The sequence below is a fragment of the Triticum aestivum genome, chromosome 4A (genome assembly GCF_018294505.1).
Source record: "Triticum aestivum cultivar Chinese Spring chromosome 4A, IWGSC CS RefSeq v2.1, whole genome shotgun sequence".
Lineage (NCBI taxonomy): Eukaryota > Viridiplantae > Streptophyta > Magnoliopsida > Poales > Poaceae > Triticum > Triticum aestivum.
In genome coordinates this window covers 598,335,906-598,344,968 of record NC_057803.1, presented here as the reverse complement: position 1 = coordinate 598,344,968, position 9,063 = coordinate 598,335,906, and the positions used below count along the sequence as shown (strand labels likewise).

At 42.4% G+C, this 9,063-nt stretch overlaps 1 pseudogene; it reads left to right on the top strand.

Moving 5' to 3' along the window:
- The window catches only part of LOC123083992 (alcohol-forming fatty acyl-CoA reductase-like), a 49,157-nt pseudogene that overhangs the window by 30,011 nt on the left and 10,083 nt on the right, over window positions 1–9,063 (top strand).

Genomic DNA, 9,063 nt, shown 5'->3' with positions numbered 1-9,063 from the left:
ATTACGGTATCTACATATGTTACTACTTCTTTGCCACATCATCATATTTTACATTGCCGAGTGCATGATACCGGCTATGATACCCCCACTATGGCCACCCTAATAAGGTTGGTCGTAATATGGGAATAACAAGCGGTACGATGCATGCCAACTAGACTTTTTGGATGATGTGGCACATAGTTAAACCGGAAAGGACGGAGTATGAGACAAGCCACAATGGAGAGTACACTAGTAACATACACATATCCCTAGACTATATATGTTACTTCCTTCATAGTGGGTAGTAACATAAGTGTAGTGTGATGCAAAGCTTCATTTATTAGGTTATAGACTCATATTGCATTGGAACATGTGATGTTACAGTAACTAGCTAAGTTATTGAAACTATCTCTCTCCTTATTAACTTATTGCCACATAAGCAAGTTTGCTGAGTTGGAGTCGATGTTACGGCTGACGTTACTCCCACTGTGGCTAGTTATCTGATACTAGCTAGTCATCTATGATATACTAGCTACCTCACTAAGAGCATGGTTAATAATACAGCCAAGGGTCGGCTATAAGAAGTTGCCATGTCATATACAGCCAACCTCTTAGCGGGCATGTACAATAATAAGTTTTATATACATACTAGTTTATCAATAGTTGGTCCACCTTACATCCTCACAAAGTGTCTTGGGTCTCGTGTTGCAGCTGGCTCTACTAACCAAGAGTCTGCTTCTCTTCTCTTTCCTCTAATTAATAAGCACATATATATTATTCTATTCCTTATAGCCTGCATAGACTACCCATAGTGGGAGTAATATAGGTAGTAACATCCAGTGGCGGAGCCAGGATTCGAGTATAGGGGGGCCGAGTACATATATTGATCTAATCTCGTTGGTAATTACTCATCGCTGCTACTAAAATTGTCGATCATTAGGGGGGCAGGCCCCTGCTCGTCCCCCTGGCTCCGCCCCAGATAACATCACACGTATCTAGATAAAATAGATGATGTGACAAGCAATAAAAGAAGAAAGAGAGGAAAGTGGTAACATAGCTAGTTAGACTAGCCACAATGGGTAGTAACATAGACTAGTAACATACACATGTTACTAGTCTATGTTACTACCTCTATAGTGGGGAGTAACATATGTGTGGTAACATGCAACACTTCATTTATTAGGCTACAGACTCATTTTGCCTTGATATGTGTGTGATGTTACTCATACTACTAGTAACTATCTATGTTACTGTAACATAGATAGTTACTACTAGTATGAGTAACATCACACATATATATCAAGGCAAGATGTGGCTATAGCCTAATAAAAAAGTGTTGCATGTTACCACACACATATGTTACTCCCCACTATAGAGGTAGTAACATGGGCATGTTACTAGTCTATATTACTACCCATTGTGGCTAGTCTTACTAGTAGTATGAGTAACATCACACATCTCAAGGCAAGAGGAGTCTACAGCCTAATAAATGAAGTGTTGCATGCTACTACACATATGTTACTCCCCACTATAGAGATAGTAACATAGACTAGTAACATTCTATGTTACTACCCATTGTGGCTAGTCTTAATTATGTCACTCTATTGTGTACTTGCTCTAATGTATAGTATCATAGAGTAGCTAATATCATATGTAGTGCTTTATTTATATTATCATGCATGACACATGGTAGCATAGTATTTATTATGATACAGTTTCATGATATGATACTTAATCCTCTCTTTCTTCATTTAATTAATTCTATGACAGCTCATCAAAATTGCCTAGTTGGCATGCATGATACTACCTATGATACCCCTTACTATTAGCCTAGCAAAGGTGTACAGATCATATGTGCGTCGCTTTGTGAGTTTTCATCTGATTGTTCAAGAAGCAGGGAGAAGTTTCAAATATTTCAGCCGCGAGGTGCGGCCACTGGCGTAGGTCTAGTTGGTATTTTAATTACAGGAAATTCAGATGGACTTCAGACATCATCAAAATCGATGTGTGCTTGTGGCGTGCTCTCATGACCCGTGGAAATTTTTTGATAAAGTTTGGCACATGTTTTGATGACCGCTCCTTCCAAACTGGAGCATCTCACATGAAGGATCATGGTTTTCCAAAAGGAAACGTGTCAATTGAAACTCATGTGGCCGGTGACTTCATCGTTTGGCCTCATAAAAATTTCCTCACGATACGCAATCACCAACCACGTGTTTGATTTTCTGGTGCATTTGAGCTATCTTAGCTATATTTAAGACATTTTTTAGATTAACCTGCATTTTGTGCATAAAAATAAAATTACAACCGAAACTGCATGTCCTATTGAAAGGGATGAGGATCGTCGTTCGATCTGGGAGCATCCAATGGTGCAGACGTATGATCCGTGGGGTTTGGGTTCTGGCCAATCAGAAAGCACGACTCAGATCATGGGAGGGGTGGCGGGGTTTGGTCGGCACACGACTTTCATCAACGAACCGTGTGCTATTCGCAAACTAGATTGCATATATTTGTTCACACATACTGTAGTGAGATCAATTGAGTGTGCTACCTCTATGATAATATAATAATAATAACAGCAAAAACAGTTCATATTCATTGCCTGAGCTGACAGCATATCAAGGTCAACATATTAACGGTTCTTACATCAACAGAAAACCGGGCATAACTCACAAATTCAGTACACGTGACAGTTCTAAATTAAACGAATTAAGTTGCAGGGTAGGCATAAAGACTAGTCTTACAGCTTAATTCCCGTGTACATGGGGGAACTAGGATCATTAAGTTGACCTTGCATGAACTTGGGGTTTTTGATGATTGTATGTTGCTCTATTACACGGGTGCGTGATCCCTTGGCTGGCAACTCATCAAATTCATCGTACTCGTCTTGATCGGCAACATCATCGACACCCAGTACCCTTCTCTTCTCATGCATCGCTAAATGGCCATTCTTATGCAAGGGGTCTTCCATAAAGAAAATCTGGGTAGCATCGCTGGCAAGAATGAATGGGTCCGCGTGATATGCCATCGTTGTCCTGTTAATATAGGTCTTCCTGTACTCATCAATCCTTATCTGACCAAGAGGGATCCATGCGCACCTGAATAATACCACCTTAACTTTCACATAGTCAAGCTCCCAAATCTCTTTGATGGTTCCATAGTATACCCTTTTATCAGCTTTATTTACAGTCTATTCGAACAGAGATGTTTTGATACGAGGTCTTCTTATCACGTTCCTCGATGTACAAGGTGTATCCATTTATGTCATATGTTTGCTACGTCAGCATCGTAGGTGATGGGTTTTGTGCCAACCACGTAGCAATGTCATCGATGAATCCTTGTGCCAAACGATTCTTCAGCCATTCGGTGTAGTTCTTAGTGTGCTCCTTCATCTCCACATCTGATGAAGGCACCATTGGTAAGAATCTTTGGCATATCTCCGCCAAGTGTTCTTCGGCATAAGCGATGAGAACTGGGATGTTAAGCACTGCCGTCAAATGGGCTTTCTCTCCCAATTCTTCGGGTGCAGCCATTTGCGTGCCAGCAAGGACCGGCTTACCTTTCAGCCTTCCCTCGTGGCGAGAGAGAGGCAAACCTATAGGTCTTTGTTTCATGTATTCGGTGCAAAACTAAACCACCTCCTCCGCGGCATAACCTTGTAGGATGCTTGACTCTGGATGGTTTCGGTTCCGAGAAAAGCGCTTCAGTATTCCCATAAACCGCTCGAAGGGATACATATTGCGAAGAAACACAGGACCACAATACTTTATCTCGTCGACAAGGTGCACAGTGATATGGACCATGACATCAAAGAATGACGGTGGGAAAAACTTCTCTAGGTTGGACAATATTCTTGCAATATCATCTTGCATATGATCCAACTCTTCAGGATCTACAACTTTCTGCCATAGTTGGTTAAAGAAATCACAAAGGTCAATGAGTGTGTTTCTTATATCTTTGTCCATCAGATTCCTGATGGCCACCGGGAGGATTTGTGTCAACATTACGTGGCAATCATGCGACTTCATGTGTCCCACCTTCATTTTACCTAAGCTCACATCGACGAGACTTCTGATGTTTGCGCAGTAGGAAGAGGGTGTCTTAACTGACAGCAAATAGGTGAAGAACTGTGTTGGTTCTTTTCTACTGAAATTGTAACTCTGGCGAGCTTTGATGAATTTTTCATCATCTTCTACTTCACTCTTGCGTTGTGATTGATCAGCAAGAATATCGAGCCGTGAACCATCACCATCCTTTCTTTGACCTTTAATCTTGAGCAGAGTACCAAGGATGCTTTCACATACGTTCTTCTCTACATGCATGACATCGATGCAGTGACATGCACATAGAATCTCCCAGTAAGGTAATTTCCAGAACACTGATTTCTTCTTAAACACTAGATCCTTGGGTGTTAGTTTCACCGTCAAAGGGTGGTTCTTGCCAAGCACAACATTATTTTTTTAGCCATGTTGTGGACCACCTCCCCTTCATAAGGTCTTGGGCCCGCGCATGCATCTACCGTACCATCAAATTTAGCTTTCATCTTTCGGAATGGGTGATTTTTCCGTAAGAACCTATGATGATGCAAATACATTGTTTTGCGCGAGTTGGGAAGTCTTCAACTAGCTATCCTATCCATACATGTGACACACCCTACATCTCCCCATGTTTTCTGTCCCGATGTGTTGCCTAATGCCGACATATCTTGAATGGTGTGCACCAGCATCGCATGTAGATCGAAAATCTCCTTTCTGTAAGCATCATAACATTTTACAGCAGGCGCATTTATCCACATTGTCAGCAGTTCTTCTACTAGTAGCTGAAAGTAAATGTCGATGTCATTCCAGGTTGCTTCGGGCCTTGGATAGTCATTGACATCATCATGTGTTTTTTCTTCATACACAACCAAGGAGCTAGGTTATATATGCACAGAAGCACCGACCATGTGCTGTGATTGGCGCTCATATCGCCAAACAGATTCATCCCGCGAGTACACTCCCCGAGTCTTATACTTCTAGGATCATTGGCAAAAATTTCAAACTTTTTGTCGATTAATTCCCACTGAGCCCCATCTTTCGGGTGCCTCATAAACCTATCCGCAATTCGCTCATCATGATGCCACCGCAACCTCTTTGCCTCTCTAGGGTTTGCAAACAAACACCTCAACCTTGGAATTAAAGGCAAGTATCAAATAACCATTAATGGGATTCATGTCTTGATCTCGTCGTCCAATTTGTACTTGTCCTTTGCTCTCATGCGCTTGTATCGTGCATGCTTGCATGTGGGCCATGCACGAAAATCTTTGTACTCACCATGGTACAATATACAATCATTCACACAAGCGTGTATCTTCTGTACTTCAAGTTTCAATGGACAAACAATTTTCTTCGCTTCATTCGTGCTTCTGGGGAGCACATTATCTTCTGGAAGAATTTCTTTCAAAAGACCTAACATCTTTGTGAAGACCTTGTTTGATAGACCGTTTACTGCTTTAAATCATAGAAGCGCTAGGGTGGCACTCAACCTGGAATATTTCTTTTTGCATCCTGCATACAATTCTTTCTTGGAGTCCGCATCAATGGTTGGCAGATCCTTGTACCCAGTCATATCCTTTTCTAGGCCCTCGAAATCTGCAATCATAGCAGAAAAATCTGGCATATCAAGATCGTCGTCATCTGTGTCGACGTCTTGGTTTTCCAGTGGGCGTTTCAGCTTTCCGGTGTTACATTGGTAGCTTGACGCCTGTGCCCCTATGTTAGATTCAACATCCATGTGACACTAATCGGGGTTTGGCATCTCGCTGCCCTGGGTGTCTTCATCCATGAGCTCCTCTTTACCGTGTTTGGTCCAACATGTATATCCACCCATGAATCTCCTAGAGACTAACTGCATCTGGACATCTGCAACTTCACGTGACTCTGTATTGGCACAATCAGTATATGGACACAGGATGTAATCCGCATCACCAATTCTCCTCTTCATACTTTCAGCCAAATTCATGAACTCTGTCACACCACTAATAAAATATGCGGCTTTCCAATTCTTCATCCATTGAGATCATTCCATCTGCAGCACACGAATGGTAATTAAAAACGAAACAACACCGTTAATACACGGATTAACTGCTGCCCAAAGATGCATGAAAAAATCACAATGTTTTATTTTAATAATTGCTGAGGGCGCTCCATGCTGTTATCCAGACGTGCAATGACAAAAATTAATGGCCGGTCAATTTACACATAGAGTACTAGTTACAACACTACACTTAGGAATTGAATACCTTAATTTAGCCACTCACGAAAGGAATACCTTAATTAATTAGCCGCGCGGTGACCTCCACCCAGCAGACAGACAAGTGTGATGCGGCCACACGCCGAGACAGTAGGGTCGAGGAGCAAAGCTTAGTGCGGCTGCCGCCTGAAGTTCGACCTCCACTATCCCGCCATCGACCACGATGGATGTGCTTGAATCACGCCGCCGCCGATCTCGATGGTTGAGCTCCTCCTATCTCCCGCCGCAGACCGAGGATTGACCTCCTATGACGCCGCCACCGCCCACCGACCGAGGATTGACCTCTTCTCCGGTAGTCGTTGCCTAGGCTGCCGCCGCCATCTATATATGCAGAGTGGCTGTTTTTTACGGATATCCGTGGAGCGGCTGTTTACACGGTATCTCACTGTAACTCAATTATATGGACAGGGTAGTACATCACATACGGTTATGTAACGGCAATCGTGTCTAACCTACGTTGTCTTCTCACACGGTTTGGTGCGGAAATCGTGTGTGACGATGTAATACCTAACACAAACGACATGTACAAATAGTGTGCCATATACAACATATATATTGTGCCATTAGTAGTTCCCGATTGTTAGCTTATCTCCACAGTTTCCCCATTTCCCCCAAATCCCTACATAGCCTCCAAATTCCCTCGCGTGGCGCTGACATTGGGGGAATGCGGATGAGTGGTGCTGATGGTTTCGGTGCGGCTGCTCCTGCTCGTATCGCTGCCACGACGGCGGTCGCCGCCGAGCACTTGCCTAAGGTCATCAAAAGGCAGGTGTACTACGGATTCGAATCGTCCTGTTAGGTCCCAATCTATCCCAATCTTTTTTAGCATGTCCAAAGTATAGCTCCTTGCTGAATGAGTCCTGAATGACCCCCCCCCCCAAGGAAAGTGATATGCCACCGGATCCGGAGCTTGACTCCAGACTCCCGCAACACGAGTTCGACTCCGAGTTTTGCGCCATCGAGAAGTACCAAAAGCTGAGTTGTGTGCATGGGCACACTCCCGCTCGACGTGTATGCACGGAGGGATTCGACATTGGCAGCCGGTTTCTCAGTTGCCCCTTAGAGGTTAGCGCTAATTAAGTTCATCATTTTACTTCAGTTAATGCCACCGCTCATCCAGAATACTAGTTAAAATTGGAAGGGATATGAGGCTTATGCCTTTGTTAACTAGCTGGATGAAGAATGGCATGGCAGGGCTCAGAGTGTTATCACCAAGCTCGCAGAAGATAACGTAAAGCTGAAGAAGAAACTGGTTGATTTGGAATGTACAATCTGTACGATGAAGCAAGAAAGAATTAATCACAGGCAACAGATGAAAGCAAGAGACAAGAAGGAACTAGCATCTGTAGTTGTGGCTGTCGCATTAGCCATGTTCTATACGTTGTTTGCAATGATGATTAGGGGTTTTGATTGACAGTATTGCTAAAGCACATCTAGATGTGCTCTAAGTAATGCACATCTAGGTCCTATGCCATTGATGCTACGCGAAGATTCGTGCAAATATTTTTCTTTGTCTTTTTTCTTTTCCTTTCTAGTTTGATTATTACTAGTTTTATCAATAAGAAGAGCTCAATGTATTGCTTGCCAACTGTCCTACTCCGTTCGTACCGGTACCGGTGCATAATCCCAAAACTCGTTCCTTGTTTTTGTCCTGAAAAAGGAAACCAACCAAATAGCCAACAGGAGTCCTGTGCAACCCCGGGAATTTGGAGCGACTAGGTACAAATAATTGCGGTTGATTATATCAGCGGTTAGATAATACGCCAACCCCCGCTTCAATTGACAATTCGCCTTCTCTGCATACCCCGCTTAAGTGTGGTCAAACTATGGTCAAACAATGGTCAAACTGTGGTCAAACTATGGTCAAACAATGGTCAAACTAATTATTCAAGAAATATTAGTGTTACTAAATAATTATTGTTTTTTAAAATAATAGTTTCAAAATAAAACTATGAAATGTTTCACTTCATGCTCAAGCAAAATTCCTGAAGGTTAATAGGATTGACATCTTAGTATTGTGAGGAAAACAACAAGTGCAGACTTGGAGCGAGGGAGAATAGAACCTGGAAGTTAAGCGTGCTCAGGCTGGGGGAGTGGGAGGATGGGTGACCGTTCGGGAAGTTAGATGATTTGGAATGATGAGGGGTGATTAGAGGATAAATTGAGAAGTGATGAGGGGTGGTGATTACAGACTAGATGTTAAAATAATTCAGAAATTTGAAAATCAAAAGAAATTTCAAAAAAAAAATTCAAAAGAAAATTTTCAAAAAAAAAATCATAAAATTTCCTTTAGTCCCGGTTGGTGTTACCAACCGGGACTAAAGGTGGAGCTCCACGTGGCCGCGCCCTTTGGTCCTGGTTCTGGATTGAACCGAGACTAAAGGGTTAGGCATTAGTACCGACAGTTTAGTCCCGGTTCCAAAACCGGGACTAAAGGCCCTTATGAACCGGGACAACAGACCCTTTTTCTACCAGTGGAAGTCTTACTAAGCAAACCTGCATGTTCATGTCTTTTTTAATTTAGTTATGATGAGTTGTTTATTTTTAACCTGTATGTTAGAAGGACCAGTTATACTGAGATAAACAGTAAAAATAATTGTACTGACCAAGACACACACAGAAGGAGTTGTTCAACCTACAAAAGACATAATACAAAATAAAGTCCTGGCAACAAAAAATGGAAATCTGGGGGCTAGGAAAAGTTGTTGCTGGCGAATAGGTAAAGAATGGAAGTTGAAGTACTGAAATCATGGTGATTAATATCAAGAGCACAGATCTGATTTTGGTGGGTGT